Source organism: Anopheles aquasalis, chromosome 3 (assembly GCF_943734665.1).
Source record: "Anopheles aquasalis chromosome 3, idAnoAquaMG_Q_19, whole genome shotgun sequence".
Classification (NCBI taxonomy): domain Eukaryota; kingdom Metazoa; phylum Arthropoda; class Insecta; order Diptera; family Culicidae; genus Anopheles; species Anopheles aquasalis.
This window is the reverse complement of record NC_064878.1, coordinates 30016596-30037285: the sequence shown is the minus strand read 5'-3', so window position 1 is coordinate 30037285 and position 20690 is coordinate 30016596. Positions and strand designations below refer to the sequence as shown.

General features: G+C 47.6%; 1 protein-coding gene across 8 annotated transcripts in view; it reads left to right on the top strand.

Annotated features, from left to right (window-relative positions):
- Nucleotides 1–633: 633 nt before the first annotated feature.
- The window catches only part of LOC126579313 (rab11 family-interacting protein 4B), a 60021-nt gene continuing 39964 nt past the window's right edge, over nt 634–20690 (top strand). For 7 of the 8 annotated variants that reach the window (XM_050242792.1, XM_050242791.1, XM_050242790.1 and 4 more), the window contains exons 1-2: nt 634–768; nt 1242–1665. The gene's annotated coding sequence lies outside the window, so the exon portion shown is untranslated. Of the gene's footprint in view, nt 769–1064; nt 1140–1241; nt 1666–20690 lie in introns of those variants that run through there. The other variant, XM_050242786.1, reaches the window with a different exon arrangement.

Here is a 20690-nt window from a genome sequence, read left to right as displayed (position 1 = left end):
TATAGACACTTTGCTTTGCATTATCTGCAGATTCTCTGCAGTGTGTACAGGGGGTAACAGGAGAGAATTTGTATGGCGCGCGCTACTGTTACGCCCTGTACACACTGCACAGAATCTGCGTGCAGAATCTGCCGGTTTTTTTCTGTGTCTAGCGTACACACTACCAAGAATATGGGCGTCATCTGTCAAATCGCATACATCACAGACCAGTTTGACAGAACCGGTCTGTAACTGATTAGACCCGAAAGACGAAAATGACAGATGCGTCCGCGCGGACATTCTTTTACGCGGACGCGGATTAGAGACGCTGTATTCGCTTTGCGAAGTAAAAAATCCAAGTACGAGTTCAAGGAACTGCTCGTTGGATCTAAAATTAGGAAATGTATCATTTAAACAGGCAAAAGTACATAATATGCCTGAAAAAACCATTGAACATTTCCGGAATCAAACGCAAGCTGGTTGGTGATGAACGCAAACAGCTGTCAGTTATTTGACGTTTGGTGCTTTATGTCAAATTGCTATGACTTCACCAGATTCTGCACAGTGTGTACGCTAGACAAAGAAAAAACCCGCAGATTCTGCGCCCAGATTCTGTGCGGTGTGGACGCAGCGTAAATGTGCTGTGAAAATTTGTACATTTTTTTCTGTGCCTTTTTCTGCTCCGGTCTCTCGAGGGAAGCGGTTGTGTGTCGTGCGCGCTCGTCGTTTTCCGAGTGTTTACTGGTGTTGTGTTATTTTGTGTTCGTCAAGACGAGGAATTCCGTCCAGGTATGGTCCAATCCGTCGAAAACTTACGCAGCAAGACCCCCTATCTCGGATCATCTGATTCCCTCGCGATCGGATCTTCCGAATTTTCCGCGCTAAAATAGCAGCACATCAGGTGACCAGGCACGTTCCATAAGTAAACGGTGGGGGAGGTTGGCGGTGGTGTCTGAGGCAGAGATGCGCATCTGCAATTATTGTTCTCACACAAATGCACAGGTGGCAGAGAATAGTGCAACCGCGCTCAAGTGCATTCCCGTGTTTTCAATCCGTGATGGTGTTTTGGTTTGAATCGAAGCAAACGCTTCCACTGTAGCCGAAAATAAAGGGTGGAAAATGTGTTTTAGATAACTGCAGGAAGAACCGTTTTTCCTCCGGTATTTTTCGACGGTGTTGGTTTCGGCAAACGGTTTGAATAGTTTACCGCCCTAGGCCCCCGGAAGCCAAGCTGAACGTGTGCTTTGTGCCTTTCTTTTCAGCTGCCGTGTATCTCCGATGATCCTGTGGTCGATCGCGCGTCCCTAGTGTGTGTTGTCAACTTTTGTTTTAAAATTTGTGTCGATAAGTGGTGTGGTTTGGCTCCGAAAAAAAGCTGTCGCTGATCCTCTCGTTGCGTTGTGTGCGTTGAAAAGTGTCGGTGAAAAAGGCCAGGGAGCAAAGGGGCAACTTCAAGTGCACAACATCGCACCATCATCTCGACGGTCATCAAGTTGCTCGGCCGAGCCAGCTCATCCCAACAGCAGCAGCAACAGCAACAGCAAGACTTCGGTTGCAGAAGGAGAACAGAAAGGGACGGCCAAGCAAAGAATCATCAGCGATCATCACGTCACGTCGGTTCCCGCTCGTCACCCTGCCTGCCTTGCCTGCTGATCGTCGGCATTCCTCGGCTTACCCCGTCCCAAGGTAGGCATGATCGTCATCGTCATCATTCACCGAACCGAACCTTCCGTAGCCTACCTTTCGGTTTCACCGTTCGTTCCGCGGAACAAGTTTTCCTTCGCTTCGACGCTCGGCTGCCTCGTCTCCCCCCCGCCGCTGCGCCGTGGGCGTTCTGCTTCAACCTGATGGCTTCAAGTTTCACGTCTCTGTCTCGCACTCGGCGTGCTTCATGTTGCGTTTTTGCTGCCGGCCCATTGTTGCCGCGCTGTCCACCATGCTGACTCCAGTTCCAGCCCGCTCACGAAGTCGCGGTTAAGACGGGAAACCCCCTAAAAACCACCGCTGGCAGCGGGCTTAGAGGTGACCACCGAGTACCGGTTTCTTCGTTCGCGTTGGATCGCGCGCGCGCATCATCCGGCCGCCTGTCGACGGAGACCGATTTTCGAAGGGAAAGGTTTCTGCCCCTCCTCGGGCCGTTGCTGTTGCTCACTGAGATGTGTGAACCCTGGGGATGGGTGCACCACTCTAATCATCCCGTCGTCATGTAACAATCGACTGATCACACGGGGAGCGCACGATGGGACCACGCGGAACGGACGGAATGAGGGACAACAACGGTATGGTGCCGCGTGTCTGCCTTTAAAATGTGCCTCCGCTTGCCACGGCCACAAATCGCTGCCCAGCCTCCCTGCCACACTCCCCATCGTTCGCAAATGGTTGTGCAGATTGGCGGGGAACGTAAACCATAAATACCATTCAGGTCACGGTACGGCTCTCTGGTTTGACTTGCTTGATTCCCTTGCCTGAGATGCACATTTCGGATGCCTTTTTGGGAGGTTGTAACGGGGGGGGCTGTCCCCGGGGGGGATGTTTTGGGACAAAGACGTTCTCGTCGTCTGCAAATCGATGTTGTCTTTTTTCCGTTGACTCATTCACATATTGTTTTGGTGACGCGATTTTTAATTGAATGAATTGAGCATCAATTGGATTATCTGTTTCAGAGTCATGTTTCTTTTGAGTAAACATAATATTAGAACTGTATTTACCTAATTTCATACTTTCAAACAATAGATAAAGTTTTTAAGGGATTTTTAAATGCAGATGCGATTGTTATTGTTTGTTTAATGATTGCTGTACTTTTATATTCAACAATGCGAATTTTGATTTCAAGTTCTTTTTTGTTGTTAAAATTAATGTATTATTTTGTTGATCTCTCAAGAGCATATTTTTTGTTTCTTCTTCAAGGTATATGAGGGGGACTTGTTCGGATATCCCCATTAAGTCTTTTATTTTGAGATCGGGAAATGTATGCTTCTGTGAATTTATTAGAAAACTTGGACCTTGCGAAGCGCAGAAAGAAATACGTCCGCTAACTTCAGCGGAAAGAACAGAAGAGAGCGCTTGCGAGCGCTTGAACGCGCTCGAGCAGCGCTTAAGGAGAGACTATACGGCGCGCGTGGATTTTCGGAAGAATCTAGCGCTTAAGGCGCGTGTCCACGAGGCGCGTGAATTAACGGAAAATATGTAGGGAAAACCGCTACATTACCCCCCTTTTAGCCGTGACGACGGCGAGAAAAAAGGAGGTGGTGAAGAACGACATTTTTAAGACGACGTTCGCGGCGATACGATGCTGTGTAATTTGCCCTGCTTGTAATCAAGCAGATGCTTCGGGAACCTCACACGCCGCCCAGAACGTGTCGATACTGGCGGCTCTGTAGAAGCAGGAACGGTGCTTGATGGTGATGGATTCCCTTGTTGATCTCCCAGATGTTGAGAAGCTGAAGGTCGCTGACGGCTGATTGACTCTCGATGTCCAGATGAAGGGTTAGCGACTTCAGATGATTTGGAGAAACTGGGGAAGCGTGCGCTGTCGGTGTTGTCTTCTGCCATGTAGCACGGTTTAAGACGGTCGATAGAGACCTTGACCGTCTTCCCGTTAACTATCAGCGAGAAAAATTTTGCTGCGCGGTCGACGACTTTAAAGGGTCCGTCATACGGCGTCGATAGAGAAGGCCGGACGGAATCATTCCTGATAAATACGTGAGTTGAAGTGGCGAGGTCTCGGTGAACGAAGATGCGTTGATGACCGTGGCGCGAAAAAGATGCCGGTCTAACAGAACTCATCGCCTTCTTGAGCTCGGTAACGTATTCCGGTGTAGGTGCTGCTGGCGTAACTGGATTATCCGACACAAAGTCAGCTGGAATACGAAGAGTTGTCCCATACACGAGTTCGGACGGAGATACTTGTAGATCCTCCTTGACCGACGTTCTCAGTCCTAAGAGAATTACGGGGAGATGATCGGACCAGCTGGTAGTATCATTGCAGAGTATGGCCGCCTTTAGCGTGCGGTGCCATCTCTCAATGACCCCATTACTCTGGGGGTGGTATGCTGTGGTTCGAAGGTGTTTAATGCCGAGTAACTTCATCAGTTCGGAGAATAAGGTAGATTCGAACTGCCTGCCCTGGTCGGAGGTGATGACTTCGGGAATGCCGAACTGGGCGATCCAGTGGTCTACTAGTGCTCGAGCGACTACGGGTGCCGTCATATCCTCTATCGGAATGGCATGAGGCCAACGGGTAAAACGATCTATGACCGTTAGACAGTACCGACAGTTGCGGCTCGGAGGGAAAGGACCCACTAAGTCGATGTTTATGTGAGCGAAACGTCCTCTGGCGGTGGGAAATGCTTGCAGTGGAGATTTGTTGTGCTTCCCAACCTTTGCCCGCTGACACTGAATACACCGGCGTGCAAAGTCGACGCTGTCCTTCCGGATCCCCGGCCAAACAAATCTGTCAGTCATTAACTTGGCCGTAGAGCGTGTACCGGGATGATGCAAGCCGTGCGTGGCTTTCAGGAACTGTTGTCGGAACGCCTTAGTGATGAAGGGACGAAGTCGCATGCCGTCGTCTTCGCAGACGATGGTTGAAGAAGTGCCTGGTAGTACGGCTCTTCGAAGTTTGAGACTCGTTGTGTTGTCGCTCGTGAGCAGTTGTTGAAGCTCTTCGTCGCTGGCCTGATCTTGGGCTAAGGCGTCATAATCGATGGTAGGAGGCGAACTTACGCTCTCAATACGCGAGAGGAGGTCCGCAGCGACATTGTCTTTTCCTGAGACATGTCTAATGTCTGTAGAAAATTGGCCTATAAAGTCCAGCTGCCGTAGCTGACGCGGGGATGCCTTGGCTGGCGGCTGCTGGAAAGCGTACGTAATTGGTTTGTGGTCGGTATAGATGTGGTGTTGCCGACCTTCTAGCCAATGTTGAAAATGGCGAATCGCCATGAATATGGCTGTAAGCTCCCTATCATAGGTGCTGTATCTCCGCTGGGCCGTATCAAACTTCTTGGAGAAGAACCCGAGAGGCTGTAGGTCGCCGTCGATTATTTGATGTAAGGCCGCTCCGGCGGCAATGTCCGAAGCGTCGACCCAAAGGGAGAGTTCCGCATCTGGCTTAGGGTGTGCCAGAAGTGCGACATTTGCGAGCTGGTCCTGGGATTTCCGGAAGGCGTCGGTGGCAGTGTCGGTCCAGTTCACCGGGGATTTGTCGTTCTTGACGTTCCCCTTAATGAGCTCGAGAAGTGGAGCCTGCGCCTCCAGAGCGTTAGGAATGAATCTCCTATAGAAATTGAGTGTCGCCAGGAAACTCTTTAGCTCTTTTACTGTCTTGGGTTGTTCGAAACGTTTGATGGCCTCCACTCTCTCAGGGAGCGGGCTAATTCCAGCGGCGGTAACTCGGTGACCGAGGAAATCAATGACTGCTCTTCCAAGTTCGGTCTTCGCTGGATTTATCTGTAGATGATGTGCTTGCAGCCGCTGGAACACCGTTGACAGGTGTTGTCGGTGTTGTTCAGGACTGTCAGAGGCAATAAATATATCGTCGATATATACAAAGACGAAGTCAAGTCCTTTTAGAACATCATCGATAACCCGTTGAAAGGTTTGGGCCGCATTGCACAGGCCGAAAGTCATATAAAGAAACTCAAACAGCCCGAAAGGGGTGGTGATGGCCGTCTTCTCTACGTCGTCCGGGTGGATTGGGACCTGATGAAAGGCTTTTTTAAGATCAACCTTCGAGAAGATAGTTCTACCAGACAGCCTCGATGTGAAATCCTGAAGGTAAGGAATAGGATAACGATCCGGTGTTGTTTGTGCATTTAGAGCGCGGTAATCACCGCAGGGCCGCCAGGATCCATCCGCCTTACGGACCAAGTGTAATGGGCTGGCCCAACTCGACTCAGAACGCCTGCAGATTCCTAACTTTACTAACAACTCGAACTCGGCTTTTGCCGCTACTAGCTTATCCGGCGACAAATGACGGGGCCGCGAGAAGGTTGGCGCACCCGTGGTGGTAATGTGATGAAACACGCCGGTGTTGTAGCGACGCTCAGGAGGCTGCGTAGAGGTAATGGATGGAAACTGCCTCAATATTTCAAAATACTCGTTGCTGAGTTCGAAAGCTCGTATGCTGGTGTGCTCTGCTTTCATCAGGTTTCCCGGAGATTGACAAGTTGTTAATTTATCGATTAGCCGTTTTGCTCTGAGATCTATGAGCAAGTCATGATGGGACAGAAAGTCTGCCCCAAGAATGGCGGTGTTTACGTCGGCTATTACAAATGTCCAGGTAAAATCTCTTCGTAGGCCGAGATTAACGGTCATGGTTATTTCTCCGTAGACCTGGATTTGTGTTCCATTTGCTGCCACCAACGAGACGTCCGAAGGTTTGATCTTCTTCAACCGCGGGTCCTTTGGCAGTAGGGAGAAGTCGGCGCCGCTATCCACCAGAAACTGGATTCCACTGGTGGGGTCACGAACGCACAATCGGGTGGCGGCTGGGGAGCGTGCCTCGCCTACTCGAGCTCCCGAACCCGATGTGCTGGCCTACTTGGAGTCTTGGTGGTCTTTTTTCTTGTAGCTGCAGGGCTGGTAGCAATGATGCGCATCGTCAGCGAATCGATTGTGGTACCAACAGTACGAATGCTGACTGCGCGGCTTCTCGTCCTTGGCAATCGACGGCGTGGAGGCACGCGTCCGCGCTCCATGCTCCGGTCGCCCACGGCTTGAAGATCGGCCACGCTGCACTTGCGATTCCAGCCTGCTGACCTGCAGACGAAGTCTTTGCATCTCCGCCAGAATTTGTGATGTGTCATCTGAAGTAGTAGCTGCCTCGACGCGGCCGGATGGTTCTGGCTTCCGCCAGCGCTGCGCTTCCATGACGGCGTCGGCGACGATGAGCTTCTCGCCGACCGTACCCGTATGGGCGATAACGCTGTTCTGGACGTCTGCCGGGAGACGCGCCGACCACACATCGAGCAGAGCCAACTCGGATAGTGCGCCATTTGCTGTTCTCTTCATCTCAGTGAAAAGCTGAGATGGTTTCAGGTCTCCCAGAAGCATTTCCGAGAGAACTTGACGAAGCCTAGCCGGCCGGGACTCGGTGAATCGTTCTATTAGGATTCGCTTCGCGAACTCGTATTTTCCTATGGCTGGAAGATAGGAGAACTTTTCCTGAAGCTCCAGGTGAGTTCTCTGCGGTACTTGGGTCATCAGGATATGGAATTTACGCGAGTCGGCGGCGTATGGAATGGCCGAGGCAGCAAACCAGAACTCTAATGCGATGAAAAATCCTTCGATGTTGTTGACATCCATCACCGGAAATGGAATTCTTGGGGCTGCGACGGCTTCCAAGCTGATAGGTTCTAAACGGCGCGGAACAGCCCCTGCGGTAGTGCGGGGTTCTACCGGCACCGAGCCGACGACGGTGACCGGCGTGGAGGCACTGCTGGGGGTGCCGAGTGTCGTGGTTGCATCCTGATCGGTCATATTGCTCACTGTAATCTCTTCACGCCGACACTCAGATAACAAAAAAAAAATGTTCCTCAAAAAAAAACGATGTTCCGAAAGGAAAAGATTGGCCTATTCTCGACAGTGTGGACTGTACTTCCACTAACCCGCGAAAAAATGTTTTTTGCCAATGAACAAGCAGTGAAGAAAAACGACACACAAAAAAACGCGAGGTGATCGCACTTTTTTTTGGAAAATAAAACGTTGCGCGCAAAAATGGCGCGATGCTAAAAAACGTGGTGAACCGAGTTCGCGTATCGAAAAAAAGAAGTGGCGTGACGCGAAAGCGCGGAGAGCGAAACTCGCGAACCGGAGAGAGAAAACAGACGCACACACGATCGTACGTGGAGAGGTAACACGCACACTGACGCGATCGCGCGCGGAGAGAGTTCTCTTTGTCTTCACATACGCTGCTCAATACTTGCCGGTGTAACGGCACGCACTCACACACACTTGAAAGAAAACCGAGCGCTGCTGAAACGCGTTAGCGCGCGCGGTTCCAAGAACGTGGAAAAAATCAAGTTCGAACAAGTTGCGACTCTTCTTGGAACTGTGCCCTGAGGCCACTGACACTCCTCGCAGGAAACTTTCTGCAGAATTTTTCACTTTTACTGCGGCACACACTTTGAATCTTGTGGCCTCATATCGCATTTGAATCGCGGATACAGCCGGTGTTCGGCCAAAATGTTATTTTTCACTCGTCACCTGCCGGCAAAAATGGCATCGGCAAGGGTGCGCGAGTGGCTCTATCTTTTTCACTACACTTCACTTCCCGATCACGTCGGGGTCACCAATTATGAGGGGGACTTGTTCGGATATCCCCATTAAGTCTTTTATTTTGAGATCGGGAAATGTATGCTTCTGTGAATTTATTAGAAAACTTGGACCTTGCGAAGCGCAGAAAGAAATACGTCCGCTAACTTCAGCGGAAAGAACAGAAGAGAGCGCTTGCGAGCGCTTGAACGCGCTCGAGCAGCGCTTAAGGAGAGACTATACGGCGCGCGTGGATTTTCGGAAGAATCTAGCGCTTAAGGCGCGTGTCCACGAGGCGCGTGAATTAACGGAAAATATGTAGGGAAAACCGCTACATATACTATTTGTTTGTTATAATACGTTGCATGGCATGCGATTAAATAATTCAAACTATTAAACAAACATTTTTTTTATCATTGCCCAACAGCATTTTCATTCGTGCTGCTCGACTAATGACGATTCGCTCCGTAGTCCAGAGCCTTGGTAAATTTTCATAAAGAAGATAGTTGACTAAACCTCCAACTACTAAGTAAATGCAACAAACGTGTTCCTCTATCTTAATTTCAAATGTTTCATTGGTTTGGCTTTATCTAAATGATTAAAATAGGAAGATTATTTTTGTTAGGCATTATGAGGAACAGAACTAAAAATTAGACAAAAAAAAGGAATTTGGAACAAAAAACAATCTGGGTAAATAAACGCATCCATGCGCTTGATAGATTTTATTTAATAACAGAATATGAAAAATTAGAGCTTCTTCTTTTTCTATTTTTTAAGAAGTATCTTCCTCTTGTCGATAAAATACTCACATGTCTGCTATGCAAGATTGCACTTTGCCGATTCTTTCCGATCGGCTCACCGATTCATTCTACAACTGACTCATTGCAAGAGTTTCCACACTAAAACAAAAACCTTGAACGAAACAGAGATCAAAATCTCAACCCAAAAAATGATCGTCGAAATGTCGAATGAGAAATGGACCATACTTTGGGTAATACATTTGGTAATAATAAAGCCAATCACTACTCAAGACTACGACCGTATGGATCATTTAAACCTCCGCGGCAGAGCAGGCACCTTTTGGGAACTTGGCCTTTTTCACGCTTAGCGCATCGCACACCACGCGCGTCTCTACAGATGGAAACCATCGAAAGAAATTCCAAACAAAACACAAACGCCACAACTTACGGTTGGTGGCTACAGTAAACGAATGCAGGCCGAGGAGTTGAGGAGCACTTTAACACTCTGAGCGTGCACGCGGGTTATCATAACGAATTTGATCTTTTACCGGTTTCCATAACCCCCTATCCGTTTGCATTGTTTTTAGGGGTTTGGACACTAAAACGCGGGCTGAAAAATAAACGCCTTTGCCTCCAAAACTGATCTAAGATAAGCAAGAAATAGGGCCCTTTCTCTCTCTCTCTCTCTCTCTTCATCCCTCTGCTCCGTTTATGTCTGCCAGTAACGATCCAAGCATGGAACCAACTTCACCGTTTCGAAGTTAATCTTGGTTTGCATTAAAAAAAAAAAACCCTTTCACGATGAGCCCGATCTAATTTTTGGGCGATAAAAAGAGAAGTTTCGCTCCACTGATGATACCTTGCCAGTGTGCAATTTGTCTGCCGGCTCCGGGTTTCCCACACAATTCTGCTTCTTGGATTGATTCATTTCCTGATCTTGCCGCCGGAGCGGCTAAATTGGGAATGTGTGTGATTGGAACGGATCGTTTCACCGAGAATGGCGTATTCCAGACGTGAGTGAAGTGTGAGAAGATCAGGAGGAGTTGGTTTATGTGTGTTTCTTTTTTTAAATCTTGCTTCTTTGTTTCAAAATGCAAATGGATTGAACAATCTGCATTCTGTTGGTCCAGAACCTTTCGGCTTCTTGACTTTGACCTCTCGCTATTAAGGTCACTAATGGAACCACAACCCCCTTGACGTTCCATCCCCCCCTCCCCCTTTTGCACATCACGTTTCTTCATCTCTTGCCAGCTTAGCTTATGAAGTGTGAGTGTAGCAGAGCGTATTGACCGGACGGAAGAGGTGTTTGAGGCCGGGCGTGTGTGCTGTGGGTGGGTGGATGGGTTGTATGTAGTTCTAAAATATATGTGAGAAAATCATCGATACAAGCGGCCACCCTCCTTGAAAGGAAACGTTCAAGCGTTCTTCTTGCGCCTAACATCATCATCGGCTAACCATCTCTCATGTTCGCCAGTCGGTCGGCCAGTCGTGCCACCGCCCATCCGCTTGTTCATCGCTTTGGAACGGCCACACACCACCGGAAGGCTCTTCTGTTTGGGGGGGGGGTGGGGTTTGCTTTTGAACAACATGCTGCGATGTTCCGTGTTCCCCGTGTCTACACCTTCTCCGACCAAGCGGGCGTAATAAACCTTCGCCGTTAGTGTATTGGTGGCAGGTAACATGGCATGCACATGTGTTGGCACCACCGGTACGTTTTGACCGATGAATGGAAACTTGTTTGGGCGATAAATCGATGAATCCAGTAAGTCACAAAATAGTAATATACGAATAAAAAGTGATTCAAACTTTTTCAAACTTTCAGTATGCAAATAACATCTCAAAATCACATTGAAAAGCACCAGCAATTGATGCATAACATGGCGCCTATTCTATTCAAAAACCCGTACAACTTAAACCGGCAAATAATTAAATGAGTTCAGAATTGAGCGACACAACAACTCATCCATGCATAAAAAGCCACGTACCGCTTTGGCGACATCTGCTCGCAAGAAAACCTCGCGTCAATGTTGCGTGCTCTCGGACCACAGCCCTCGGCCAATGTTTATTCTAAAATCACGTGCCACCCAACAGACTCAAACAATCGTGGTGTAGGGCAAGTATTGTGCGACGCCAGGATCACGAACGGATGCACCAAAGGAACGTCGTTTCCGGTGAGAGAAAAAGAAAACTCCACGGAGCCTGTTCAGTTGTGCATGATCATTATGGGGAAGAGAAGAAAAGAGGGACACCGTGTAGAGAGTGGCTTCGGTTTCTTCATATGCCCCCGAAATGCTTTCAAGTTTAAGACCGGAAATGAGCTGGTGGTGGTTCCTCTTCACTTTCGGTGTGATGATGGACGAGAGTGCAGCAATAAACTTGTTCTAGAGAGAAACGCTTTCAGGAGAAGAAGGAGCAAGGGTTAGAGATGCTGGAAGGGAGCGAAACTAAATACTTGCTTCCGGCAGGAAACACGTGGTACATTTTTGGGGGTCTTCCTGCCCACCACCACCGCTCTTCAGTAATGTGTGCATGTGTTGAGGACATGGGCCTTCCATTAATGTGGCGCGTAGGACATGAATTAAGAAACGATCATTTGTGTGGCTGGTGCGCAGCTGCAAGTGAACTGCAATAATTAACTCCAGGGCTCTGGTGATGGGTGAAATACTTAAATTTTAAAAATAGTTGATGAATGGAAGCAGTAAATGTCAATTGACTATGGACCCCCGGGGTGCAGTGTTGAATAAATAAACTAATTAACTGGCAACACACCTGTTCGTTCCTGTGTGGCTATTGTAACAGATTAACACCCTTTAGCGGCCGTTAAAGCTGCACTGCGATTGTTAAACTTTCTCAATAATTTTTCCTAGCTGTGGGAGTTTGTGGCGTCGTGTTGGTGACTGATGTGTCCGCGCAGCGCCCAGTAAGTGATGGTAAATGATGGTAACCGAGCTACACCGTCCATTGTGTCCCCATTTCTTCGCTGTTGGGTTGACCATCTTCTCGGCCACGGTAGCCGCAATTTGTCAAACGAGTGCTCTTGCTCGCCGACGGTCGAATACCGATTGTGCGCGACTCGCGCGAACCTTTGCTGGCGGATCCGGCGAATGACGCCTAGAGCCACTGGACCGTTTTGCTCGCAGATCGCACACCACACCACCCCAGAGTGATCCGGCAAATGGTGGACTGTAGATATCTGTGCGAAATTGGGACGTTTGCGAACTGTTGATTGGCAGAGTACGGTCGCTCGCTCGCTCGCTCGCTGGCTGGCTAATGTATGGCATTTAAGATGTCGCCCTCGATTTTCGATGCTGTGAGCGTTACAATTTGTACACAGCACTCGCAGCAACGTGGTTTTTGGTAGAGAAATTTGAGCACACAGAGCCCACCGCCAAAAAAGGGCAGCTCAACGACAATTAACCACCGCGGAGTTGTAGTTGTGGGAACATTTTTAAAAAAGCAAAAAAAAACAATCGTTTTTTTCTTTACTCAGCGTTTTACTAGCACTGAAAAAAAAACAAAAAAGTGTTTCTTTCACCGGCATGACACTCACTCGCTTAAAGGCATAACAACGAGCGAGATGCACTATGCACCGTTGCGTAAAAATTTCCCTTTTTTTTTTGGACCGCGAGATGTGTGAGGCGCTCCTCGACCCACCACCCCACCCCGCCCACCGGCCGGCAACACTTGACGCCAGTTTGGTTGCATAAATTTAGCGATGCTTTGCATGCAAACAAAAACGATCACTATCGCCAGGAGAGATGCGATTTTGAACGCTGTGTCGGTCGTATGCGTATATGTGGATCGGACCCATCCTGCATCTCTCTGTTCGCTGCTCTCCACCGGACGAGTTGAACGGTTGGAGAAATGGATGGTGGCTGATGAATTTTTCATGACGGTTTTGTGCAGAAAAGTTTCGCCTTCCGGTACACGACGACGCCCCACACGTGATTCACCGCGGCACTAGTCCACGGACGGGCGGACGTTTTTTTCGAAAACTGTTTCGGTGCTCGGTTTAGTAAAATCAAGTGCCTCACTTAGGGTGGTGCCGGTGGATGTGCTCCAATAACGAGACTATGACGTCTAATTGAAATGGAAGCTCGCTGCTGTGAACGGTTGATGTCGTGAGGGGAGGTGTGATTGATAGGATGGGAACGGATAGTATCTTTCGATTGTTTTGGATGTGTTGAGTTACTTACCACTATCGTTTGAGTACATTTCACTTGAATAGATGATCAGTCAGTACGCTAATATTTTTTCAGTACGCTAACGTTTGCTTTATTCGCCTTAATATTTTACTATTGACTTTTTTCCAAAAGATGAAGAATAATCTGCTATGAATAATAATTGTATACACGCTTGACATATTCCTCCGATTCTTTTATAATTTGGTAGATTTGATGATGATTTCCACCTCATACAACTAATCATCATTTATAGTTTGTCTGGCTTTTCTTCTTCACAAATTTTTGCTTTGTTTAATTCGTTAATTCTTTTTCTTTTTAATAATCATGAGTGGTTCAATCCACAGGCTTCATGTTTCTATTAAAACGGGTGCCAAAACCATAGAATTAATTTTTTGAAAAATCACTTTTTAATATTAGGTCTATGCGTTGAAATCCGCGGTGTTTGTACCAAATTTAATCGGTTATTTCTCAATAAATCTTAACAATCTGCTTATTAAACATATTGACTTTCGCTAGCCACTACTTTTTACTATATTTTGGGCAATTTTCGAATTTCATGTCGAAAGAACTGCTCATCTTTTGAAGCAGTTTAGGCAACTGCCCTCTTTTCAATACTTTCATAAAGAATGAGGTGCTGTGCTTCCAAACAATTTTTTAATCAACCAAACAAGAAGTATTTTGAAAGAACAATGTCTGGGGAATACTGCGGGGAGGGTAACATTTGGTCTTCGAGGTTTTCAAAAATGTTTTCATCGGTTTTGCAGCATGCGGCCTAGCGCTAGCATGTGGTAAAAAAAGTTTATTACGTGATTTTTCCCATTTTTACCGTTTTTTAGGTCAGAGCTTGCTTCAAATGGATCAATTATTGTTGATAACGTTCTCTATCAACAATTTCATGAGTTTCCGAAAGTTCTTAGTGCACGACACACGTGAAAACTGGATTTTCTCATTATTTTGGTGTACCCGAACCTTCTGTGTCTTTAAAGACAAAATCTCCGCTTCTAAACCTTTGAAGCCAGCTTTCACATTTTTTTTGTATCGTAACATGTTCAACATAAGCTTAAACCAACACATGATAATTTTCAGCAGCTGTTTTCTTGAAATGAAAAAAGGTTTTTAAATCTCCCCGCAAAATGGACTTTTCAGGCACCAAACTTGACATTTTCAACTGGAGAAAAAACTATGTTGTAGTCAATATTATGAACGGTGCCTTATAGCGTTTTAAAGGTATTTAGTTATACTTTAAAACGACATAACAAATGAGGATGTAAACCATCCCCAAACAAAATGGCGCCATGTATTGGCAAAACCACGGATTTCAATGCATACACCTAATATTTCTTATCTAATCAAACAATATTGCCCTTTTCTTCCGACAATCCACCATCGAGTTATGATTGTTATCCTTAAAATGTATTTTTACATTGATACTTTCCCAGAACTGTTACCATACGTGTATTCTTTGCTATTTGTCGTTCAAAACTCGTCCTAATATGCTTCTGAAGAAGATGAAAGATTTCATTGCACTGACCAAAAAATGAAGTTTAATAGTTTCGTCTAAAGAAACGCCCAAAAATGTGCCCGTTTTTGGCTGGAATGAACGTAAGCCTCCCTTGAATGCTCCTCTCTCCAGTTTGTTATTTGGTTGTTGCATGTCTGGAAATGCTTCCCGTAAATCCTGGTTTATGGCAGCACCGTTGTTGCGATTGATCTTTTACGAAACCGCTCACCGTGCGCACTATGTTTCCGTCGGACTGATGATGCCTCATAAAACATGTTCCACGTGCACCCCCCCCCCCCCCCCCCCCAAACGGCTGTGCAGATATGCTGTCCAAAGATTTTACTACTTTCCGATGCTGCGATGTTCAAACAAACGACTAAAAATAGTCAATAGGTTCTTACGGCGTATGCCTCGCTTGCAAGTAAACATTCATCATTGCACCAAAAAACCACACACCGCCTGGATCTGGACCGCTGCGCAGTGTCGGTGGTAGTGGTGATAATGATGCATTCTGATTGCATCTTGAAAATGCATCAGCCAACAATACGTGAGAACCGGCTCCTCAACTCCGCGCTCGCGCTTTGCTTCGGTTGCATCGATGCGCGTGGTTTTTGGGAATTTATCGTAACATACTTTCCAATCTTTGCGCTTTGTTATCGTTTCGTGGGAATTCACCGCACGCATGTTATGTTCGAATGTCTGATTGTTAAGCTGTGATGCTGTAGATGAAGTGGGAAGGCTTCATCGGGATCATCGGGAGATGCACCAGCGGTTTTCACGCGATGGGCGAATCTCTCGCACTCCATCACGAACTGCCTAGTCGCGACTCACTAATCCAACCAAATCATGGCCCTTCCCTCAGAAGTATTGGTTGGTGCGGTCGCGTAACGGTTCACTGGCATAATTATGCAACCGGAATGCCCGCTGGAGGTTTTAGGATGGAAAGCAGCGCGAAAAACGTGCTGCAACTTTTGGCCAAAAAGCGCCTGGCGGCTGGCGGGGTGGAAAGCGATTGCCGGAAAAGAAGGCATCCAACGTGCGAGCGGTTTTTGCGTGCATGAGCATGGGCCGCTTCTGTTACAGTTAGCTCGCACGTTTTCGGCCTTTTTGGGACGTGAGGGCCTTCGTCAGATTACATCGTCCTTCAGGGCGGTGTATGAGGTAAGCGGCAAACTTCCCACGATGAATTTCGACGATTCGTTGGTGCAAAACCGGTGAAAGACCATGATAACTAAAGTGCTGCAGCAGCATCTGAAGAAGATGTGTTTACTTCCGCTCAAACAGAGCGGCAGTGCAGCTGTAAATGGTTCAGGTTTCGCGTTCTAGGCACCTCCACGAACCCGGGCGATGCAGAAGCGCTCCGGCGCGCACCAATGCTTCGCAGCATCGAACACATGTTGCTGTTGCTGCTTCTGCTCCGGCTGTACGCCACGCCAGAGACACGCCAGAAGGTGCCGAAGGACCGGGAACAGGAAACCGAAGCAGATGCAGGATCGGGCAGCGGGCAGTGTACCATACCGGAAGGGAAAGATCGACAGAGATACGGACAGAGTAATGTGCAGATGATGAGCCGTTTCTGCCACTTCACCCGTGAACAGCTCTCGTGTTACTGCTGCTGCTGGTAGTCGTGGTTTAGAATGGATTGTAATGAAGCGCTTCTTGTTCGGTGCACCTTTACCGTCGCTGGCAAATGAGACTGTGTGGATGGATAAGACTTTCGGGGGTGCATTACGGCATATGGTTTGCGACGCGGTTTGATAAATGATCCTCAATAGAGGCGGCTGCAGGATCTCCAGATGTTCTCAATAGATTTATCAGGCTTGTGCTGTGCTGTACGCTTCTATGCTGGACCCTCAAAAACTATGTTGCTTGCAATGGGCAACTCAATTCACGAAATGAAGCTGTGCTTTCTGTTAAACACATACCAACCAATGCACCAGTATGCCAGCCAAGCCAGTAAGCAAATGAGCAACGAATTTTGTGAAAAACGTAAAACAGAATTAATATTGCCCCACTAGACAGTGACAACATTCCCGGTTGTCCATAGTCTTCTATGGCGAAGTTTGTCCGTGAAAACAAAAATAGAAACCATAGCGAAATGTGATTGGCCATTTCCAAAGTGGTGGGTTATTTTGGTTGGTTTGCGATCCCTCCCCTTTCCAGGGCTTTATAATAGTGTAAATGTTTGCACAAACACCTACTTTTTTAGACCGACATTTACAAACTCTTTCTTCTCATTTTAGATTGCAACTAAAACATGTTGAAAAAACCTTCCGAACGTCCTGCCAGACTGCCTAGTGGAAAGTAGAAACAGTCACTGAGGATCGGAGGATCGACGACGCGAGGAGACGCGCACACCGGCCGCGCGACACCGCAGCTCATGCGCTATTTTTATGACGAGCATGATTCCGTAAACACAGTGTGACCGAACACAGGTCAATCCCGTTGCCAACATCCATCTCACGGCGATTCCGTCCGTGGCACGACGTTCGCTGCGCCGTTGTTTGGGATGTTTAGCATGAGTTCAGTGTGATCGCACGATCGCGATCGAATTGAACTCTGCTGCCACCACTCTCCTCCCCCTTTCGCTACGATGGATGGGTTGAGATTGGTTTGGCTATGATGATCATTCGTTGAGGAAAAGAAGGCAAAAAAAAACAAACCAAAAAATAGAGAAAGTGAAGCAATGATCTGTAACAAATTTCATGGTTCAATCGAAATACGATGGTGGTGATGGTGGTGATGGTTAGTAGTGCACTGCCCATTTTCCGAGCTACCCAGCAGCCACCGGCAGTTTGTCCTCTATGGGGGTGGTGTTTCGACGGTAGCGATAGAGAAGAGCGGGCCTCCGGTAACAACCCATCGCTGAGGGTGGATGGATATGATGGTGATGATACGGTTTTGGGTGGCTGGTTTATGGTGGGGGTGTGGTGGGAGGGATACACATCTTCCTTCACCCTACAATAGACCGATGCTTTCCTGTTGTACACCCCACGCCACCCGAGCGTTAACACCCGACTATTATCCCAAATTTGATTGGATTGTTTTCTTTCTTCCACGCCGCACTACTACTGTAAGGCCCTCCTGGTCCTCGTGAAGATTGAATGGAACGAACTGGTATGGTCGCCATAAATAAGCGGATTGATGAAATAGATTTTGTACACAGATACGTAGGGGGGGCATGTGTCTGTGTCAGCGCTCAAGAGTTGAGAGAGTTATGCCGCGTTGGCACGATCATTATGGTACGGTGGTGGAAAGTATCGCAAAACAGGCAGGTGCCTTGAGATGCGATGTCTAGCACAGACCTGACCTGATCCGAATCTCATTCGTTTGGTTCACAGACATTGAAAACAAAAGTCAATTCCATTTTCAATTGATGGCGAATTACTACCTCAGCCAATTAGTTGCTCCTAAATATGTTGTAGAAAGGATTTCATCCTGAAGGTCAACGAAATGATAAAGTTCTCAATGTTGACTGTGGCTACGATTGAGCAACTAACAGCATGACAAGCTTCAAATCCGCAGGCTGTTGAAGATAGAGAAAAGTATAGGGAAAAAATCGAAAAATTTATTGCCACAAATCAATAAAACGTCACTTCAGAGGGCACCTTCCCCTGCTCCCTATAAGAAATGGGGTCAATATGAATGGAATATTTATTGCCGAACCAACCGAGTCAACAAATCGATAGCAGAAGGTCCCGACAGTAAGTTGGTTGGTTCGCTCGTTCCACTACCTGTTCTCAGCAGGTGCGGGGCTATTAAGGGAGAACCTAGCCCAAAGTTCCGTTGGGAAACCTCGGACCACTGGCCGTTCGATTAGCATATTCATTGGCGAGGACGAGGGTCCTTTGCAGCACGCCACCACGTGACGATGAGAATGAACGTTTGACAGGCGCCAGACAGAATGGCATTAGGAAGTTTCGGTGGCCTCAGGCGATATGACTCTGCATTCTCGCGCCACAACCAACCGATGGTATCCGGAAACGGGCAGTGGCAGAACTTTACGTCAGAACAAAAGAGACCATGCTTGTGTGCTGTCCGGTTTGATGGAACGTTAGTGGCTGGTCGTTGTCGTGGTCGTCGCCGCAAAGGCTTGTCGGTTTTCGTGCGCAGACTGAATGAATAAAATATCATGTAGCTCTGTGGCACCAGCGGAAAGAAAGGAAAATGCTGACGTTTTAGAGAAAATATGGCACGTTGCCGGTGCCGACGGTCGTGTACCATTGCTGTAGGTCACGGATGAATGACCTCTGCCTCTCTCCGTTCGAGAGCTAATGTCTGGAAGGGAACCTTTCGCTGCTAGTTGTTGAACGATCTAGGCAAATTGAACCTCACCACGCATCAAACTGAATTACCAACCGATGGTCTTTTCGTTTCATAATTATATGGATCGCCAAATTAATTCGATTAAGCAACAACGGTAGGCAATTGATGCAAATGTGGTCACGGCCACTCCAAAACCTCCGCTTCGTCTGGGTGTATTCATGTTCATGTCCTTGGATGGAGATGCGAGTTTTCTTCTACTTTTCGATCTAGCAGCAGTAGCACCGAGGCGAACCATAATTTTCTGCCACTCAAAAGTTACCTAACGCGCACGGATCGCACGGATTATTGCATGGCCGGTTGCTTGGAATCCGAGATCCGAGTGGTTTGCCTTCGAATTCGTTAAACTAGAAGATCCTTAGTGCCTTCTCGGACACGTTGGGTGTTGTGAAACGACGAGAGAAGTGAATCTGCACCACTCTGCTGGAATGGAGCTTGATGCACATTCGATCGTTCTCGCGAGAGGCAGGTTATAGATACCACAGTACCAAGGGTAGCGTGCTCTCCGGTACCGTTATCCATCTCCCGGCCACACCGGCAAGAAGTTCTACGCTCGAGTCAATTTCATGCTTTGTAACCACCACCGGTACTACATTAACGTTGGGCTCGAGACGTGTCTCGCTGCACCGAAGAATGCACCCCGGATGGCTGCAGTGTTGTCTGTGTCTTTGGTCTCCCACTTTGATCCGGGAACAGTTGATTGCGCCTTGTGTTGTTCTTTCCTGCAGATGTGTTTGTGCTAAGCAAGTTATTGCACTCCGCTTGGCTAGCACAGGTTTCACCTTCACCACCCTCGCCCGGGTGGTTGCCCTTTGTGAACAGGAGACCGGACCAGACAAGAACGACGAGGCAGCATAATGGAAATGATTCGATTCGGGCATCTCTTGGCTGGTGTAAAATGCTGCGCTGCTACACACTGCATAGTAAATCATAAAAAAAAAATCTTACAAACGTGTACGGTTGAAGGTGTGGCATTCGCGCCACTAATGGAAACGGAGCGTGGCTACTAGGCAGTGATGTGTGTAGATCCCTTTGGTGCACGTTAATGGATTCTGTTTCAAATTTTTTCCCTCCATTTCGCTGTTTTTAATTAGTTCTGGAGCTCCGTTCTATGCGCGCTTCCTTCAGGCTTGCGTTGTTGCAATGAAATCTTTCTCCGCGCAAATGTTTACCGTTGGGATTATAATTACACTAAAGCTAGAGCTCCCGGGTGTTTTGCTGCTCCCTGTTTTGCGCTAGGTGTTGGAGTTTGTGGCAGCAAATGTGTGGCTGTTTGCCATATCGCGGACGTGTGTTGTTGATTGCGAACCTTCGTTTCGTATCAAACACCGTGACACAACGATACGCTTTCGCAGCCCGTTTCTCTTCGGTCTCTTGTGTACGGTGACAGTGGCCTCCATACTGCTTGCTGCTGCATGCTAGTTCTCACATTTGTCATCATTTGTGCCGATGGTGATGGTTGTTTGTGGGTTGGCGCCACTTGAGTGTATGGGGTACTTGAGAAAAGGTCGTCACGTGGCGGAAAGGGCACCACCGCAACAGGTCCGTAATTAGTGAGACCACATTACGGCTGGAGAAAGTGGTCTTGAAGTAGGGAAAGATTAATAAACATTAAAGGATTTTAAATATATAGACCATACAAACTTACTGCACCTTAGCACTATCACAATTAGCAAAGGATTTTCATAAATATTATTCAAAGTTATACAC